Source organism: Ahaetulla prasina, chromosome 6 (assembly GCF_028640845.1).
Source record: "Ahaetulla prasina isolate Xishuangbanna chromosome 6, ASM2864084v1, whole genome shotgun sequence".
NCBI lineage: Eukaryota > Metazoa > Chordata > Lepidosauria > Squamata > Colubridae > Ahaetulla > Ahaetulla prasina.
In genome coordinates this window covers 97026768-97044981 of record NC_080544.1, presented here as the reverse complement: position 1 = coordinate 97044981, position 18214 = coordinate 97026768, and the positions used below count along the sequence as shown (strand labels likewise).

Genomic DNA, 18214 nt, shown 5'->3' with positions numbered 1-18214 from the left:
TTAACTGCAGAAAAAATAATTGCTACCAACCTGCCTTCCATTGAGGACCTGTATACTGCACGAATCAAGAAGAGGGCCGTGAAAATATTTACAGACCCCTCACAACCTGGACATAAACTGTTTCAATTCCTAACCTCAAAATGATGCTATAGAGCCCTGCACACCAGAACAACTAGACACAAGAACAGTTTTTTCCCGAAGGCCATCACTCTGCTAAACAAATAATTCCATCAACACTGTCAAATTATTTACTGAATCTGCACTACTATTAATCTTCTCATAGTTCCCATCACCAATCTCTTTCCATTTATGACTGTATGACTATAACTTGTTGCTGGCAATCCTTATGATTTATATTGATATATTGATCATCAATTGTGTTGTACCTTATGATTCTTGATGAACATATCTTTTCTTTTATGTACACTGAGAGCATATGCACCAAGACAAATTCCTTGTGTGTCCAATCACACTTGGCCAATAAAAAAAAAAAATTCTATTCTATTCTATTCTACTAACTTAACTGGGGTGAGTAACATCATAAAGTGGAACAAAATTCACAAAATTAACAACTGCCTCACTTAGCAACAGAAATTTTGGGCTCAATGGTGGTCGTAATTTGAGGACTACGCGTACCAGCTGATCCTATTTCATATCTTAGTCAGAAAACAGGATCAGCAATGTAAACCAACTCTTCTTCTTTCTATGAGTTTTACTCTCTACACAACCCCAAAGCACGTTCCTTTGGAGATCTGTTAATTTTCTTCAAAATTAGGTACTAATTCATTATATTCTAATTGACCTCAAGTTACTCCCAAATACATTTATTTAAGGGTATAACTTTATTGCTGTATATGCTCCTAAATAGGTATTGCTGAGGTTAGTTGGGCTTACAGCTTAATAAAGCTGCCACTGAACCATTAAATCCAGTGTGGGGTTTATTTCTGTACAGTCACAAAGTCAGGCTAAAACTCTACTTATATTACTTTCACCTAAATTAAATATGTTCATGTGATATTAATCTCATCTATGCTAGATAAAACCTTGCTTTATACTGACACATTCAATCATAAACTAGCCACAGGTCTGTACCACACCAAATGCTAAATTGTTGTTGGCTGCTTTAGTTTAATGTATTATGCAAAGAGTAATTGTGTTTGACAAAAGGCATAGTAAAACATGGTTCCCCTGGGGATTCAACAAACCACAAATGTTTTGGTTTACATAACCCACCAAATCATCAAATATGGCTAGCAAACCACCATTGACAGATTCTGAAAATACTTCAAACCCACCAAACATTTAATCCCACTAGGGCAGTGATGGCAAACCTTTTCGGCACCAAGTGAAAAGGGAGCTTGCACGTGCAGGTCTGGGCCATAACTCGGAAGAGTAGCTGCCCAGGGCGCATGCACGTGTCCAAAAATGAACTTCCGGTTTCAGCTACTGTACTTCCGGTTTCAGGCAGCTACACTTCTGGGTTTCTGGTGCGATGTGCACACCACAATCGGCTGGCCGGCACACATGCTCACACAGGAAAATGGAAGACCAGTTCTTCTAGTTTCCGACTGCCGCATGCAAAAAGGCCAGATGATCATCGCACACGCATGCACACCAGAAACCCGGAAGAGGAATGGGCAATGCTGCACGTGCCAGGCAGCATGCCTCCATGTGCCACATCAGACACGCATGCCATAGATTCGCCATCACGGCACTAAGGTTTGGCATGTTGAATGAACCCAACTTAAACCAGTCTTGTGCAATCAGAACGCCAATGAAAAAATGCCCATGATCAGAGCGGATGGCACAAACTTGCCAAACTAAATCTATAACCAGAGTCTATGGAGAGAGTCATCCAGGTAATTTTTGTCCCAAAGGTGCTTTTTCAAGAGGCAACTGGACTTTCTGGTTTTTCTTTCAAGACGTTTTGCTTCTCATCCAAGAAGCTTCTTCAGCTCTGATTGGATGAGAAGTGAAACATCTTCAAACAAAAACCAGAAAGTCCAGCTGCCTCTTGAAAAAGCACCTTTGGGACAATTATAACCAGAGCTTCCACAGGAAGATTTTTCTGACGCTCCTGTAAAGATGAAACAAGCAGTTTACCTTTGCTGCAGCAGGAATTCTTCGTCCACAAAAATGGAGATTTATCTATCCTCACACTGAAAGAATGTATAGGAAAAGTAATGGAGCTAGCAAAGATGGCAAAATCAACTGTTTTAATTAAAGAATATATGTAGTTTTCATTCTACTTGGAAATTGCTTCTAAGCTTTGTGCTCAAGACGGGGGGGGGGGAGAGAAATGAAATCTTGACTTTGGGATTTGCCCTTTGATTTGTTTTTTTACAGAAGTGGCTAGTATGTAAAAAGTAAAAACGTGAGGCTCTAATTTTTTTTTATCCTATTATGCTGAAAAAGTTGGAAGTCTGTGCTTTTCTTTTTTTTCTTCTACCCTGTATTTTTCTTTTCCCATTTTTTCCCTATTATGTTTATTTTCGTTTGCACCTTAATGAAAATGTGCTTAAATAAAATGTATTTAATTAAAGAATAAAAGATGAACCTGGAAATTGACAGAGACCAGTTAAAGATTGGTTAAACAAAACAACCCCACAAAGAGGACATGTTGTTCCTATTTACAGTATTTGTTTATTTTAGCGTAGTGGTTATGATGGTAACAGTATGCTATTTGGAGTTGGTTTTAATTGGGGTATCTGATTTAAGTAACTTTTTTCACCCTTCTATAGCACCTATTCATTGGCCTGTACTACAGTAGGTGGCAGCACCTACCCAACCTTGGCCGATCTCAAGAAAGCTGTGCAGCAACAGCCTTGATCAATAGTTTGATGGAAGACCACTAAGAAACCCCGGCATATAAATTCGTTGCAAGAAATCCTGGAGGAGTCCAGCGACCAATATTTCTTGAATTGTTGCTAAGCAAGGACCTACCCTGATTAAACCTCGCAACCTGGCTCTATAAATATATATATAGAGAGAAATATAGATATTTGCAAGCCTACGCTCAACTGAGCCCTACCTCGGAGAGATCTCGTAGGAAAATCAGAACCCAATCTCCGCAATACCCAAGCACAAGATCAGTTTAGCGGACCGTTTCCTTTCCCCCCCCCGAGTTGCATTGCACAACCGCTCCTCGGTTCGGCCAAGAGTTTCAAGTTAATCCCGTTGCCCGATTTAAGCTAGAAGCCGTGGCACGAGCATTTTTACGTGGCTTTTCCTCTCTCTCTCTCTCTCTAGTCTTCTACGGCGCGCTGGACAATTCCCAGCCCGCTGCCCGGTTTCACACAGCGCCAGGTCGCGGAAGGCTCCAAGGGACACGCGTGTTTTTGTGTGTTTTTGTTTTTAAACCAGTAGTTTGCGAAAAGTCGTGTGTAGACCGGTGCGCACAACGGCAACCCTTTACTCTCTTCAAACTCTTCTCAAGGGGAAAAAAATAATCCTCAGACCTCCCTCTGTGCAAAAGAGCTCCGCCGCCTGCATTGGGGTTCGGGGAGTGTGTGTGTGTGTAGGGAGGCAGCTCTAGGATCCTCCACTTTCTCCCCATTCCCCCCCCCCTTCTTCTCACGGCACGGTCGGCTCATTCTAGCCTCTCCAGGGGAAGGGGGAGAGGGAAACGACCCAAGCAAGCCAAGCCCAACCGTGCGAAACCCCTCTGGCTCTGGAAATGCCACTATTACACATATAAAAACGGCTGCTGCAGGAGCAGCAGCGACGCGCGCGCGCCCTCCCGTCGACCTGGTCCCGGAACGTCGCGCGCCGCCGCTGCGCAGCTCTTGTGAGTGAGCGAGCGAGCGCGCGCGCGCCTCGCCTGGACTTCTTCCAACTTTCCGCCCACCAACTATGGTCTTCGGCTCTTCCCTCAAACCTCCCCCCCACCCTCTGCTCTCCCATCCCCTCGGGGTCGCCTGCGTTTACCTTAAAAAGGAAGGAGGCCGGACGCTGTACGGCGACACTGGGCTCTCCGGAGGGGGGGGGAGAAGAGGAAAGGGTTTCAGCAGCCGTAAAGCGGGAGGGAGGGAGGGAGGGAAAGAGAGAGAGAAGCGGTTTTTTTCCCCTTGCTCGCCCTCACGCCGCCCAACACACACACGTACACACACACAAACCCCGTGGCTGCTGTGTGCTTATGGTACAAAAGGACCGAATGGACAGGAGCGGCCAGAGGGCAGCGGGAACTTTCCTCAGCGAGTCGGGAGAAGGGCGAGCTGAAAAGCAGAAAAGGGAACGGAGCTAGCGGAGCCGGAGCGAGAGAAAGATTCCCCAAGTAGCAAAGCTGGTTCCCGAAAATGGAAAAAAACGTTGATTCTTACGTGGGGATTTTCGGACACTTTTTTAACTTATTTTATTTATTTGTCAAGCGTGTATAAGATAACAACTAAAAGTATAAACATGATTTTGAATAGATGAAGAGGATAGGAGTAAAAAGGGAGGTCTGTGCCTACCTACCGTCCCTGTCCTAATGTTCTCTTTAATTGTATTCATTTTACGTATTCAACATACATAACCCACCACTTTTTCCAGCCCTGTGATACTGTGAATTTCATAGATTTGAAGGGACTACCTTGACATAGTTGTCAGGCTTACATTCTCTGAGGAAGATGACAACTGTGCTAGAAGATAAACCATACTGGACAGGTCTCGTCAGAGGAGCCAGAAAAAAAGTGTCTCTCCCATAAACAATATGGTGAAAAGTAATTTATAGAAACCCATACTGGGTTGGTCCTTATCCAAGGCAACAAAGACCAAGCTAGATGTTGGGAGTTCCTGGATGCTGGTGACAAATAGACTGCTGGAGTTAGGACTGTTGGCTGAGCAAACACAACCAGGAGCTGCAGGTCTACTGGAGCAAAAAAAGTGTTACATCATTCTCAAATATAGAAAAACTGAAAATAATAACAAAATAATGATCTGCTATTACAAATAAAATCCAATGAGAAGAGAATACCTAAAAAGAATGTGTCCGTTCTAGAAAGAACAACATTGAGAATCAGAAATCATTCAGCGCCCGATTGCAGAATAAAATAATGTAAACTGTAAGGATGATATTGAAATGGGACTTGGCAGAGAAAAAAAATACTACTCAGAAATGTTGCAATTACTGGAACAGCATGCAATAAAGTTCAACTTCTGTTTTGCTACTCCCCACTCAGTTACTATATTCTTCGCCTCCTTTTCTTTCTCATGTACTAGCCGCTACCTCCTACATACTCCAATCTGTTTTATCTTTTAAAATCTTGGTACATAATTATTATGGCCCATAATTTCTTCCAACTCTGAAGAAAAATAATCAGAAACCATGGAAAACAGCTACATGTGATGCTCTGGGGCCACACATTTTTTTAAATGTAAGAGCAAATTCCTTTGGATTCTCAAATGTACTCCAGAGTAAATAAAAACATTTGCTTTGAAATGAATTGTGACCTGCCTGGATCTTCTGCAAAACAACAAGATTGACAATTCAGAATTCCTTCTGTTTTGTAGATTCATTCATTGCTGCTAAAGTTGCTATTATAATTTGCTACTTTGGTCTCATCCCCTTCTCTCATCCAAGGAACCAGTATATTCTTTCTTGTCTGTGAAAACCACTGTCTGATTAATCACTGGATATCACAGTGTGTTGTTGTATCCTCTGGAATTCACACTCTTTTGAGAAAAAATAGGAAGTTCTTAGGGAGTGAAGGAACAATGAGATTGAACAGTGGAGTTGACAATGGAATTCAATAAATGGAAGAGACAGACGTGTGACATGAAAAAGAAGTATATTTTTAGGGACTACATGATGTGCTCGCTGTGTGAAGTGAAAATGTCCTTTCCTGGTTAGCTGCTGATTGTCCTCCCTACCATATTCTCAATTGTGGAGCTGCTTAGCAAGCAGAGACTGTTGTAAGCCTATAAGACAGTTTGTTTCAAAGGAACAAATCTGAGAATATTAATAGGAGTTTGCTAGGGAATTTTAAGGAAGAAATCCCTTGATATTGTTATTATTGTTATATCTTTTTTATTCATTAAACAAGAAACTCAAGTCAACTGAACATTTAAAAATGTATCACAAATATCATTGACTGGCATTGATGGTTGATACGGGTTGCTGCCAGCATCCTAGGTATCAACCAACTATCTTAAAATGTATGATGTTCTGAATAGCGCAGTTTTTTGCAGTTCCGCTGGTGTTATTGCAGGAAGCTGCAATTTCTTCATCTATTTTGTAAAATTCTTGGACATGGTACCAAGTGCTCCAATGACAATGGGTATCACTGTTACATGTTTCATCCATAGCCGTGTAGTTTCAATGGCCAGGTCGTGATATTTTGTGATTTTTTCCAGCTCTTTTTCTTCACCTCTGGCATTTCCTGGTACAGCAATATCAATAAATTGTATGCTTCAGTTTTCGACAACTGTGAAAACTTGTTGTTCTGGTTATTATTTCTATTATTATTATGTCATTCCTATCACTGTAACAGTGACTCCAGGTGGATTATAGCATAATAAAAAGATACTACAAAACAATTAAAAATTATGAAAAAAAATCCTAAAAAAACAATTGACACCAGGGCAGAGATCTTCTCTCTAACCCATCAGCCATTCCAAGCACTGGGTTGATCACAATATAAGATATTGGGCCCTGTACTAAAATAGTTTTTTAAAAAAATGCTAAAAATGAGAAGTGTTAATTCAAAGCTATAAAATTATGACTTCAATATCTATAAAACTACAAAATAATTGTTAAATTATGTATAAACCCCATGTAAATAATATAGAAGTGTCTATATATTTTAAACAGTACAGTGGTACCTCTACTAGGAGATCTTCAAGAAATTCTTGCTTTTCTTACCAACAAACTTTCTCTTTCACAAAGTGAAGAAAAGTATTTCAGGTTTCCTTAAGTTAATCAGTGTTTGAGTTTTAAAGAAAAGTAAAACTGAGTGTAGCTAAATACACGTTTTAGAGTTTAAGAAACTCAAAGCAATCATAAAGAAGATTACATGGGAAAAAATTAGAAGGAAAGAAAACCACTGAACTTGGAAAGGAGTGCCTAAAAAAGAAAGCACTTGAAAGCAGAATTTTAAATTCCTTCAGTGAAGAAAAATGGAAAGCAGTAGAAGAAACCAATGACATCTCAAACACATTTATTAAAATTCTGAAAATGAATAATAAAAAAAAAAGTATGGGTAATGTGAAGTGTGAGCTCCAAGGAGAAGTAGACGAGTAGCCTGGAATTGTACCGATGGTGTTTGAAAAGCTAAAATTCCAAATGACCTGAGGTACAAAAAGAAGAGAAATAGTAAGTGTATCAGCTGCTCAGCAAAAGAGAAAAATGCTAAGAATTTGCAAAGAAAAGTAGGAAGTAATGGGCCTCTAGTGGCTCAACAGACTAATGCAGTCTGTTATTAACACAGCTGCTTGCAATTACTGCAAGTTCAAGTCCCACCAGGCCCAAAGTTGACTCAGCCTTCCATCCTTTATAAGGTAGGTAAAATGAGGACCCAGACTGTTGGGGGCAATAAGTTGACTTTGTATATAATATACAAATGGATGAAGACTGTTGCTTGACATAGTGTAAGCCGCCCTGAGTCTTCAGAGAAGGGCGGGATATAAATTCAAATAATAATAATAATAAAAAAGTCCTCTTATTTAACCCAGTTCTTAGAAGAGAACATATGCTCCAAACAGGAATTTAATTTTAAAGAAAAGTGCTAAGGATTGAAATTAATAAACCTAAGGAAATTATGTTTTCTTGGATAGTCCTGACTCTCTATATGCCCTTTGAAATCCCACAAGATAAGAAGTTTAAGTTAGTGCGGGGTGATGACAGAAATCATCCAAGCTGACTTTAAAAGACAGATTGTTGTATAAAGGGAGCTGATGATGTAATATCGATATATCCTTCTATTCCAAACACCCAACACAACAGCAAACAGTTAAATTTGTCAGAATAAAGGTTGGGCCCAATGAAATTACTTTTTGAACCATGTTTTCATCTCCCTTGCTGGTTCAATCTAGATACTAATATATTACGAGATACAAGAGACTATTACAACCTACAAGTAGTTCTCAACTTGCAACCATTCATTTAACAACCATTTGAAGTTACAATGGTGCTGAAAAAAATGACTCAATCTTCTTACTTACGAACATTGCAATGTCCCCAATCAAAATTTGGATGCTTTGAAGTGCAAGATATTTGGGAACATCTGGCTGGTGGGATGGACCATATATTTATAACGGTTGCAGCGTCCTAGGTTATGATCATTATTTGCATCCTCGCCAGAGATCTTCTGACAAGCAAGTCAATGGGTGAAGCTCAATTCACTTAATGACTGCATGATTTGCTTAATAGCCTTGGCAAAAAAAAAATGTAAAAAACTGTTCTGACTCAATTCATGACTAACTAGTGGCAGAAGTTCCAGTCCCAGTTATAGTCCTACGTTGAAGTCTACTTGAAGATACTTCCAAGATACTAGACACTATCAACAAAGTAAACACATTCCCACTATCCGCAAAGGTATTTAAATATAATTAATTTGGTAATAAATTTCTTGCCATTTATATGGACTGCAGTCCTTATTTCCATGTGATAGGTACAAAAGTAGAATTTGAACAGTAGGATCCAAAAAGCCACCCCTAAGCCTATTACCATGATCCAGTTTTGGTCACCATGATATAAAAAAGATGTTCAGACTCTAGAAAGAGTGCAAAGAGTAGCAATAAAGATGATTAGGAAATCAGAGGCTAAAACATACAAAGAATAGTTGCAGGAATTGGGTATTCTAGTTTAATGAAAATAAGGACCGGGGTAAAATGATAGCAGTGTTTCCATAACTAAGCGGCTGTTACAAAGAAGAGGGGTGTCAACTTATTCTTCAAAGCCCCTAAAGGTAGGACAAGAAGTAATGGATGGAAACTAATCGAGGAGACAACCAACTTAAAACTAAGGAGAAATTTCCTGACAGAACAATTAAACAGTGGAAAGATTTCCCTCCAGAAGTTGTGGGTACTCCTTCACTGGAGATTTTAAAGAAGAGGTTGAACAATCACTTGTCTAAAATGGTATAGGACAGGGGTCTCCAACCTTGGTCCCTTTAAGACTTGTGGACTTCCTCAAGAGTTCCTCAGCCAGTTTTGCTGGCTGAGGGACTCTGGGAGTTGAAGTCTACAAAGTCTTAAAGGGACCAAGGTTGGAGTCCCCTGATATAGGATTTCCTTTGTGAGCAGGGGGTTGTAGTAGAAGACCTCCAAGGTTCCTTACAATTCTGTTATTCCATGATGAAAAAAACAACAACACATTAGCACATCCTTTGCTAGCAGAAGTTTCAATGTCAGACTGGAAATACCAGAGATTATGAACAAAACCGAATGAATCTACGATCTCCTTTGTTGTAAAGAGGCTTCGTCTGTAAATGATACACCTGGGAAGGGTTTTTGTTTTGCTTTGTTTTTACAAAGTGCAAATGTACAAAAGATAGCAATGGCAATATCAATAATTGATGGTGGCACAGTTACAAAGACGGTGTTTTGTTATCTGAGACTTAGAGGGAAGCAGAACCTTCATTCCAACTGAGCCCTTAATGGCTTTCTAAAACCTAATATCCACTCTGACAACTGTTGCTGAAAGAAAGCTATGTTACAATAATGTAACTTGCATGTCTGCAGTATTTATCACTTCTTAGGCCAAAACAGCTGGAGAGAAGCTTTCAGCTCAGAGAAACCCAAGTCGAGCTAAGAAATGTTAAAATCCCTTCAACTGCTTTGAAGGCCGACAGAAAATGCAATGTTTCTTTCTTCATTTGGAATCAATTACCCATTAATCAATTGTCACCAAGGTTAGACAAGGCTTAGAAGCAAACACAGTAATGCTGATAATACCAGAGCAACCCTCCCTGCAGTATGTTTATTAACTATTAGCATGAATTTTATTTATTTATGTACTTATTCATTCAGTTTACGTGGCTATGCATCTCTCGGCATCAAGATATGGCTTCCGGCCGCTAACAGAGATTAAAACAACATGATAAAACCATCATAATGAAAACAAAATAAAAAACAAATATAAAAGCTGACCTAATAACGTAGTCAACATAACTAAATAGGGGCTCAATCACACACCCTTGGCCCTAGGCCATAGGATTCAGCCAATTTGGACTGATGCAGGAGAACTGGTAGTTAAATTGCTGGGTGGCCCTTCCTTGCCCCTTCCAGGAGTCCCCATGCACCCCATTTTGGCTCCCAGCTAAGTGCAGAGAGGCCTACTAGGACCAAAATGGGGTGCGGGGGGGCACAGTGTCCCCTCCCCGTGGCCTGTTTTTGCTCCCAGGAGGCCGCAGAGAGGCCTACTAGGCCCAAAATGAGGCGTGGGGGCCGCGCCGCATCCTCACCCCCCTATGGCCCATTTTTGCTCCTAGGGGGTGCAGGAGACCAAGTGCTGCCTGTCACACTCCCTGACCATGCCATGGCCATGCCCACCCAGCCAGTCATTAGGGCAGAGAACCAGTTGAATTATTTGAATCCCATCACTGCCTGTAGGTTTAGGTCGGTGTTCTATCCTTAGAACAAAGGTATACCTCAGTCGGCTTGTCAACACGAACTTTTATTAACAGCAACCAAACAGAAGGAACAACATGGCAAGCAAACTATCTGACAGCCGCTTAAATAGCCGGCTGTCAGGCAGAAGAAACCAATGAAAACTCTCCAATTTCCCGCTTCTTTGTTAGCTCGCGCCACAACCAATCAGGGAACCCTAGTAACAAACTCCGGTCGTAACTGCGAGGACATAACACCCCTCTCCTCCTGGATGGCGCAGGCGTAGTCAGATAAATACGCCAGCCTGCGCTGACTCCGCCCTGAGCGTCTTAGTTCTGTAGTGGGCATGGCCATAGGAGGAGAAGGAACTTCACCCTGCGCTTCCACTGGAGGCTGCGTCACCGGACTCTGGGTCAGAACGCCAGGCAAAGGAGTGTCCGAAACACCAGGTAAGTTTTCCGACGAGAACGCTCCGGCGGGTTTTATGGGTTGAGTGTCCTCCGATGGTAGGTGTCTGGTAGGGCTTTGGTCGGCTCTTGTAGTAAGGCCTGGTTGTGAAGGCTCCGGTTCCGGGTCTGTTAATCGTGTTGCGTGGTCCTGTAATTCTAAGTCCGTCATGCCATTCATGTTAGGGACAGGTCGGCGCCGTAGTTGGTTCACATGACGTCTCCAGGTTCGTCCGTCCTCCAACTGGACCCTATAGGAACATGGCCCCGTCAATTGGAGGATTTGTCCCGGTAGCCATCGACCTGGTCCCCCGTAATTTTGGGCAAATACTAAATCCCCCACAGCAAAAACCCTAGGCAGTCCTTGTTCCTTGTGCTGACCACCAGCAGCGTATAAGGGATGCAGGCGGTCAAGTACTGTCCGGAGACGTCGGCCCATTAAGAGCTCTGCAGGGCTGAATCCAGTGGTAGGGCAAGGGGTAGTGTGCTGAGCTAAAAGATATTGGTTGACTCTCTTGTGCCAATCAGCTGGGCCTAAACGGCCTAGCGCCTCTTTGGCCGATCTCACGGCTCTTTCCGCAAGGCCGTTAGCCGCCGGGTGGAAAGGAGCCGTGGTGGCATGGCGAATGCCCAGTCATGCCAGGAAGAACTGGAAGGGTGCCGCTGTAAATTGGGGCCCATTATCTGACACCAAGGTGTCAGGTAGGACATGGGTAGCAAATAGGCGGTCGAGGACCCTTATAATGGCGTCTGAGGTGGTGGATGGCATAAGTGCCAACTCCACCCACTTAGAGTAAGCATCTACCAGAATAAAAAATTGACGCCCAACATATGGACCTGCTAAATCCACATGGACCCTTGTCCATAGCCCTCGAGGCCTTTCCCATTCTTGAACCGGTGCTGCAGGGGGCACCGGCCTGGACTCTTGGCACGCGGAACATTGATCTACCCAGCGCTCAATTTCTTGATCCATTTTGGGCCACCAGGCGTAACTGCAGCCCAGAGCCTTCATTCGAACTACCCCAGGGTGAGCTTCGTGGAGGCATGATAGAACTGTCTTCTTTAGGACCGAGGGGATTACCACTCGATTCCCCCACAACAGACAGCCTTGTAAAACTGACAATTCAAACTGTCTGCTGTGGTACGGTACGAACTCAGGTGATGGTGGGCCTTTTGGCCACCCCCTGCGTACCCAGTCGATGACTTGGGACAAAATTGTGTCCCTAGTGGTCTCTCTACGGATATCTATTGCAGAGATTGGGGAATCCCATTCCTCAATCAACAAAATTGAAGCTGTGGGTGCAGGGTCTCTGATAGGATAGGGCAAGGGGCATCGGCTAAGCGCATCAGCTTGACCGATAGCCTTGCCCGGCTTATAAATAAGATGGTATGAATAAACAGCTAAGAATTCTGTCCACCGGGACATGCGCGGCGATAGGATAGGCGGTGTTGGGCGATCGCCAGCCAATAAACCCAACAGAGGCTTATGGTCCGTGATCAAGTAAAAAAAATACCCATAAACGTAATCGTGGAATCATTTGATTCCTGCAACAGCCGCTAATGCTTCCCGGTCCAGCTGACTGTAATTTCGTTCTGCTGGGGAAAGGGTCCTTGAGTAAAATGCTACGGGAGCTTCAAATCCGTTTGGCAGTAAGTGGCTAAGTACAGCCCCCACACCATGCGGGGACGCATCGCAGGTCAAAATTAAAGGGAGACTGCTGTCATACTGGACAAGGACAGCCTCCGAACTAAGCAGGTCTTTAACAGCTTGGAATGACGCCGCAGCAGCCTTGTCCCAATTCCAAGGGGCTTTGGAATCTAAAAGGCGGTGTAATGGCTCTGCCACTGATGCCTTATGAGGTATGAAAATAGAATAAAAGTTTAGAAGCCCCAGGAACGCTTGCAGTTCAGCTCGACCGGTAGGAGGTGGGGCGTTTTTTATAGCCTCCACCTTCGATTGGGTGGGGTGGATGCCCTGGGCATCCACTAAGAATCCCAAAAACTCTACCTTGGGCACCCCGATTTGACACTTCTCTTTTTTAAGTTTTAGCCCCGCCTTTCTGAGGCGGGTTAGCACTGCCCTTAGTTTACCGACAAGTTCTAATTGATCATTAGCAGAAATTAGAACGTCATCGAAGTAGGGCACAACACCCTCAAGCCCATGGAGCAGACGCTCCATAAGACATTGAAATATGCCAGGGGCCACACAAACACCAAATTGGAGCCTCGTACATTTAAAAGCGCCCCGGTGGGTGACAATAGTCTGCGCCAACGCAGTGGCTTCATCCACCGGGAGCTGCTGATATGCTTGTGCTAGATCTAATTTGGCGAACAAGCGACCTTTGCCTAACGAGTGGAGCAGATGCTGCACCACAGGCACAGGGTAGGGGTTTGCCTGGAGTGCCTTATTTATCATACCCTTATAATCGGCACATATTCTGACAGAGCCGTCCGGCTTCAAGGGAATAACAATAGGGGTCTCCCATGGTGAATAATCTACAGGTACTAGAATGCCCTGGGCAATTAGTTTATCTAGTTCCTTGTCCACTTTAGGGCGAAGCGCCAGCGGCACCCTCCTAGCCTTGAGGTGTATGGGCGCCACTTGGGGGTCTAAATTAAAGGAGATCGGGGTTCCTTTGTAATTACCGAGTTGCCCATCAAAAACGTCAGCAAATTCTTCAGCCAGCACATCAGGAACTTCAAGGCCAGTAGTGTGGACACCAGAAATACTAAGCTTTAAGGCATCGAACCAGTCGAGTCCAAGGAGACACGGTAAATTTCTTCTGACGATGATTAGCGGCAATTTATCTGAAAAGGAATCACAGGTCACCCCGAAAGAACCCACCCCCAAGGTTGGAATTATGTTCCCCTGATAATCTTTCAGGGTCATGGAGCAAGGTTGTAGGCGGCTCTTAGAGAAAGAGGGAACTAGTTTCCTCACAGTGGCCCAAGCAAATAAAGATCTGGAAGAGCCAGTGTCTACCTCCATCTGACATGGTGCCCCTTCGAGAGACACCGTGATGTAAATTTTCTTGCAAGGGAATATAGATGTGGCATGGGTGATAGCTACTTCCGAATGCTCATTATTTTGTGCCTCAGAGATCCAATTCCCTCTGCGGGCAGGTTTCATTTTGGAGGATCGACTATAACCCAGGGGCTCAGGTTTCCAAACAGGATCTGGGAGGGCAGCCCTACAAACTTTAGAAATGTGACCTTTTTTTCCACAACGGCGGCAAACGGCCGCTCTGAAATGACATTCTGCTCGAATGTGATTGCCTCCACAACCCACACAAACGCCCTGAGGCGGCATGATTGGGGCAGCCTTCCTCCGTGTCTGCGCCAATTTTAACTGTCTCACGTCCTCCTCTTCCCCTGAAGAGGTCTCCCAGTCAGAATTTTCGCAATGGACATCCAACATTGGTGCTATAGGGCCGGAATTCGCTTGAAAACTGCGAAGCTCAGCAGCAGATTTTCGGACGACTCAGTAGCCTGCGCTTCATCCAACGCAGCCTGAAATGTCAAGTCCTTGCGGGACAAAAGGCGCCGTTGTATCCTAAGGTCCCTAACCCCACAAATCAGCTGGTCGAGCAACACATCGTCCAGCTCGGGAAATTGACAGTGTAAGGCAGCAGTCCGCAACGAGGCGACGTAGTCGGAGATAGATTCTCCATCCCTTTACATTCGTCTCCGAAAAGCTAGGCGATGGGCTACTCGTGACGGAGCCGGAGCATAATGCTCCTTCAGCCGAGTGATAAGGGTATCCCATGGCAACTCAGCGATTGGTTGCGGAGCAAACAGAGTCTTAGCAGTGGCAAATACCGTACTGCCACAAGAACTGAGGAAGTAGCCCTTCTTGCAGGCAGGAGACAACCCAGTGAGATCATTAGCAAGCAGAAAGCAATCAAATCGCTCCAGATAATCAATCCAAGAGTCGGTCGCTGGAGCGAACGGAGGAAATGTCGGGAGGAATGAGGCCATGGTTCAAATATATATATATATATATATATATATATATATATATATAATTAAAAAAAAATCCTGAGGGACAGGATAGCCCCTAGGTTAAGGATACAATTTTGTGACGGTGCGGCAGGCTTGGCTCGCCACATGGAATCCGCCCGTCCTCGTCGCCAGTGTTCTATCCTTAGAACAAAGGTATACCTCAGTCGGCTTGTCAACACGAACCTTTATTAACAGCAACCAAACAGAAGGAACAACATGGCAAAACTCTCCCAAGCAAACTATCTGACAACCGCTTAAATAGCCGGCTGTCAGGCAGAAGAAACCAATGAAAACTCTCCAATTTCCCGCTTCTTTGTTAGCTCACGCCATAACCAATCAGGGAACCCTAGTAACAAACTCCGGTCGTAACTGCGAGGACATAACAGTCGGGTCTAATCTCTAATTCTATAGGGCAGGCACTACAACAGAACAAGCCTGCCAGTTCACATTTCCTAACGACAGGCTCTGGAACAGGGATGTCTAACCTTGGTCCCTTTAAGGCTTGTGGACTTCAACTCCCAAAGTTCCTCAGCCAGCTTTGCTGGCTGAGGGACTCTGGGAGTTGAAGTCCACAAGTCTTAAAGGGACCAAGGTTGGACACCCCTGCTCTGGAACACCTCTCTTCTGCTAAATCACACATGAGGGGAAGGCAGGGGTGAAATGCTCCCGGTTCAGATCGGATCGCCCAATTCAGTAGCAATGGCGGCGAGTGGTTCGGAGAACCGGTAGCAAAAATCCCCCCCACCCCCAGCCAGCTGAGCCATGCAATCATCAGAGGTTGTTTTTTTTTACTTTTAAAAGCATTTTTTTGGCCGAAGAAAAAATACTTTTTAAAGTAAAAAAAAAAGCCTCTGATGATTATGCGGCTCAGCTGGGATCATCAGAGCCTTTTAAAAGCATTTTTTCTACAACCTCTTCGGCCGAATAATCAAAAAGGACGCGATGGCTCAGTGGCTAAGAAGTTGAGCTTGTCGATCGAAAGGTCAGCAGTTCAGCAGTTCAAATCCCTAGTGCCGCGTAACGGGGTGAGCTCCCCTTACTTGTTCCAGCTTCTGCCAACCTAGCAGTTTGAAAGCACGTAAAAAATGCAAGTAGAAAAACAGGGACTACCTTTGGTGGGAAGGTAACAATGTTCCGTGCACCTTTGGCATTTAGTCATGCCAGCCACATGACAGTGGAGATGTCTTCAGACACTGCTGGATCTTCGGCTTTGAAATGGAGATGAGCGCCGCCCCCTAGAGTCGGGAACGACTAGCATATATGTACAAGAGAACCTTTACGTAATAATCAGAGTTGACTTTGCTTGCCTTTGGAGATCAGTGAAAGTTGAGTACCAAAGGCAGGTGACTAACCAATTAAAACATTAAAAAGTGCAACTATATAAAAAACACACTATAAAAACAACATAAACACCAATTAGTTGTAACTTTTAGTTCTGTTCATGGAAAGGGCAAGATTTCATCTCATTTTCTTTTTCTTCTCCCTTCAACACCTATATATAATATTTTGCATAGTAGAACTGCAAAGATCTTATTTGTTGTTCTGGTGCATGGTTGATTATTTTTAGATAAAAACAAATCAGTTTGCACCTTGCTCTGTAAATCCTATTTTTTAATGTCATTTCTGCAGCATCAGTTCTTTACAGTTAAATAATTCTCAGCTAACTTCTCTAGATAGAAAGAAAAGAAACAGTTTTTATTTTCATTCTTAGGGGCTGCTGAACTCTATCTTACACGTTCAGTTCAAATACTGGAAGTGCAGACTCAGGCTGGAGTGAATGACAAAATGCTTTCATTAATCTGCCTTGAGGAGATTCTTTTCATGCAAATGGAGCGTGCTATAATAGGGTTTGTTAGATTCGAGATCACATTTTTTATACTGACATCAAGGGAATTCCTGTTTCAGCAATGAAGCACATAGCATTTTATAGCATCGTGAAACCATATATAACCACAGAGTCGTGGGTGGTTGGATATTCTTGTTGCTGATTGATTGCCAACATTGCATGTGGAATTTAAGGATTCTGATTGGGGGGGGATTGATTCCTTATGGCAGGGGTGTCAAACTCAATTTCATTGACGGCCACCTCAGGGTTGTATTTGACCTCGGGAGTGGGGGGACGTGGCCAGGGGGGGCATAGCCAGCTCAACGTCACTCATGTCAGGGGCACCTATGGTGGCCTGAGTTGTCTTGTTGGAAGTAATGTCCATCTGGGTTCAGTTCCAAGTGGGGAAAAAGATACTGTAAACATGGAAACTGCTTGGAAAGATGGTTTAATGGTGGTCAGGATCACATAGTTTGAGTTCCTGAACAGAAAAGGGATGAGATACTGAATGTGCCTTAGTTTTATGTCCTCTCTGAGCTTTGAACTTCCTGGGGCACAGGAAGAGTATCCTGATTGGTTGTCAGACTCCCAGGGGGTGGGGGTCTTAGCTAGCTTTGCTGGCTGATGTAATTTTCTCAGGTGCCATGTGGGGAGTTTCTGTTGCTAGATGGGTCCTATTGTGTTGCAGATGATGGTCCATTGACAAAGGTGGGGAGAATGAGTTTCTGCCTCTGGCCCATTGACAAAGGTGGGGGAAGGCAGGAAGCTGCAGGGAGCTGCTTTGTCCTTAAAACGTGTTTCTCCATTTCTCATCCAGGGAAATATAATATTCTGTCCTTTTTAATATTTTCTAAAATATTTCATTCTTCTAGGAGAGGGGTGGGGTGCTAACTTCCTACAGTCTGCCAGTGAAAACGGGCTCCTGAGCTCCGTTTTCAATTGCGACAGCCTCCTGCAACCTTCTGCCAGTGAAACAGAGCTTGGGAGGGCTGCCCTCAGCTCTTCCAAGCTCCATTTTCATTGGCAGAGCCACTGCAGGCCAGTCCTTCACTGTTTCCAGGGTGGCCCCGCGGGCCAGATCTGGCTCCCGGGCCTTGAGTTTGACACCCTTATCTTATGGGTTCTACTCAAGTGCATTCAATGTGTAGAAAGGAAGGCAACATTTATTGACAAACTACCAAGAGACTCAAGGTATCTACCTCATTGCATTATATATCACTAAGCTAAAACTTGTCTCCTAATTGATTGCCTCTTGACATATTTAATAAATAAATAAATATATCACAAATGTAGTAATGTAGTAATTCCAACAAACCATCCAATTTTGTCACAGAAGTGTAATAAGGTAAGGGGGCTGGAATACACACTCATAAATATCAAGTGTTGACATATTAACTGCAAATAAATCATGGTT

The 18214-nt window shown here is 43.6% G+C and overlaps 1 long non-coding RNA gene across 1 annotated transcript in view; it reads right to left on the bottom strand.

Moving 5' to 3' along the window:
* LOC131200983 (uncharacterized) overlaps positions 1 to 3975 on the bottom strand; it is a 211203-nt gene extending 207228 nt beyond the window's left edge. Inside the window, exon 1 of the long non-coding RNA XR_009155751.1 lies at positions 3928 to 3975. This is a non-coding gene — a long non-coding RNA (uncharacterized LOC131200983). The remainder of the gene's footprint in view (positions 1 to 3927) is intronic.
* Positions 3976 to 18214: the final 14239 nt, after the last annotated feature.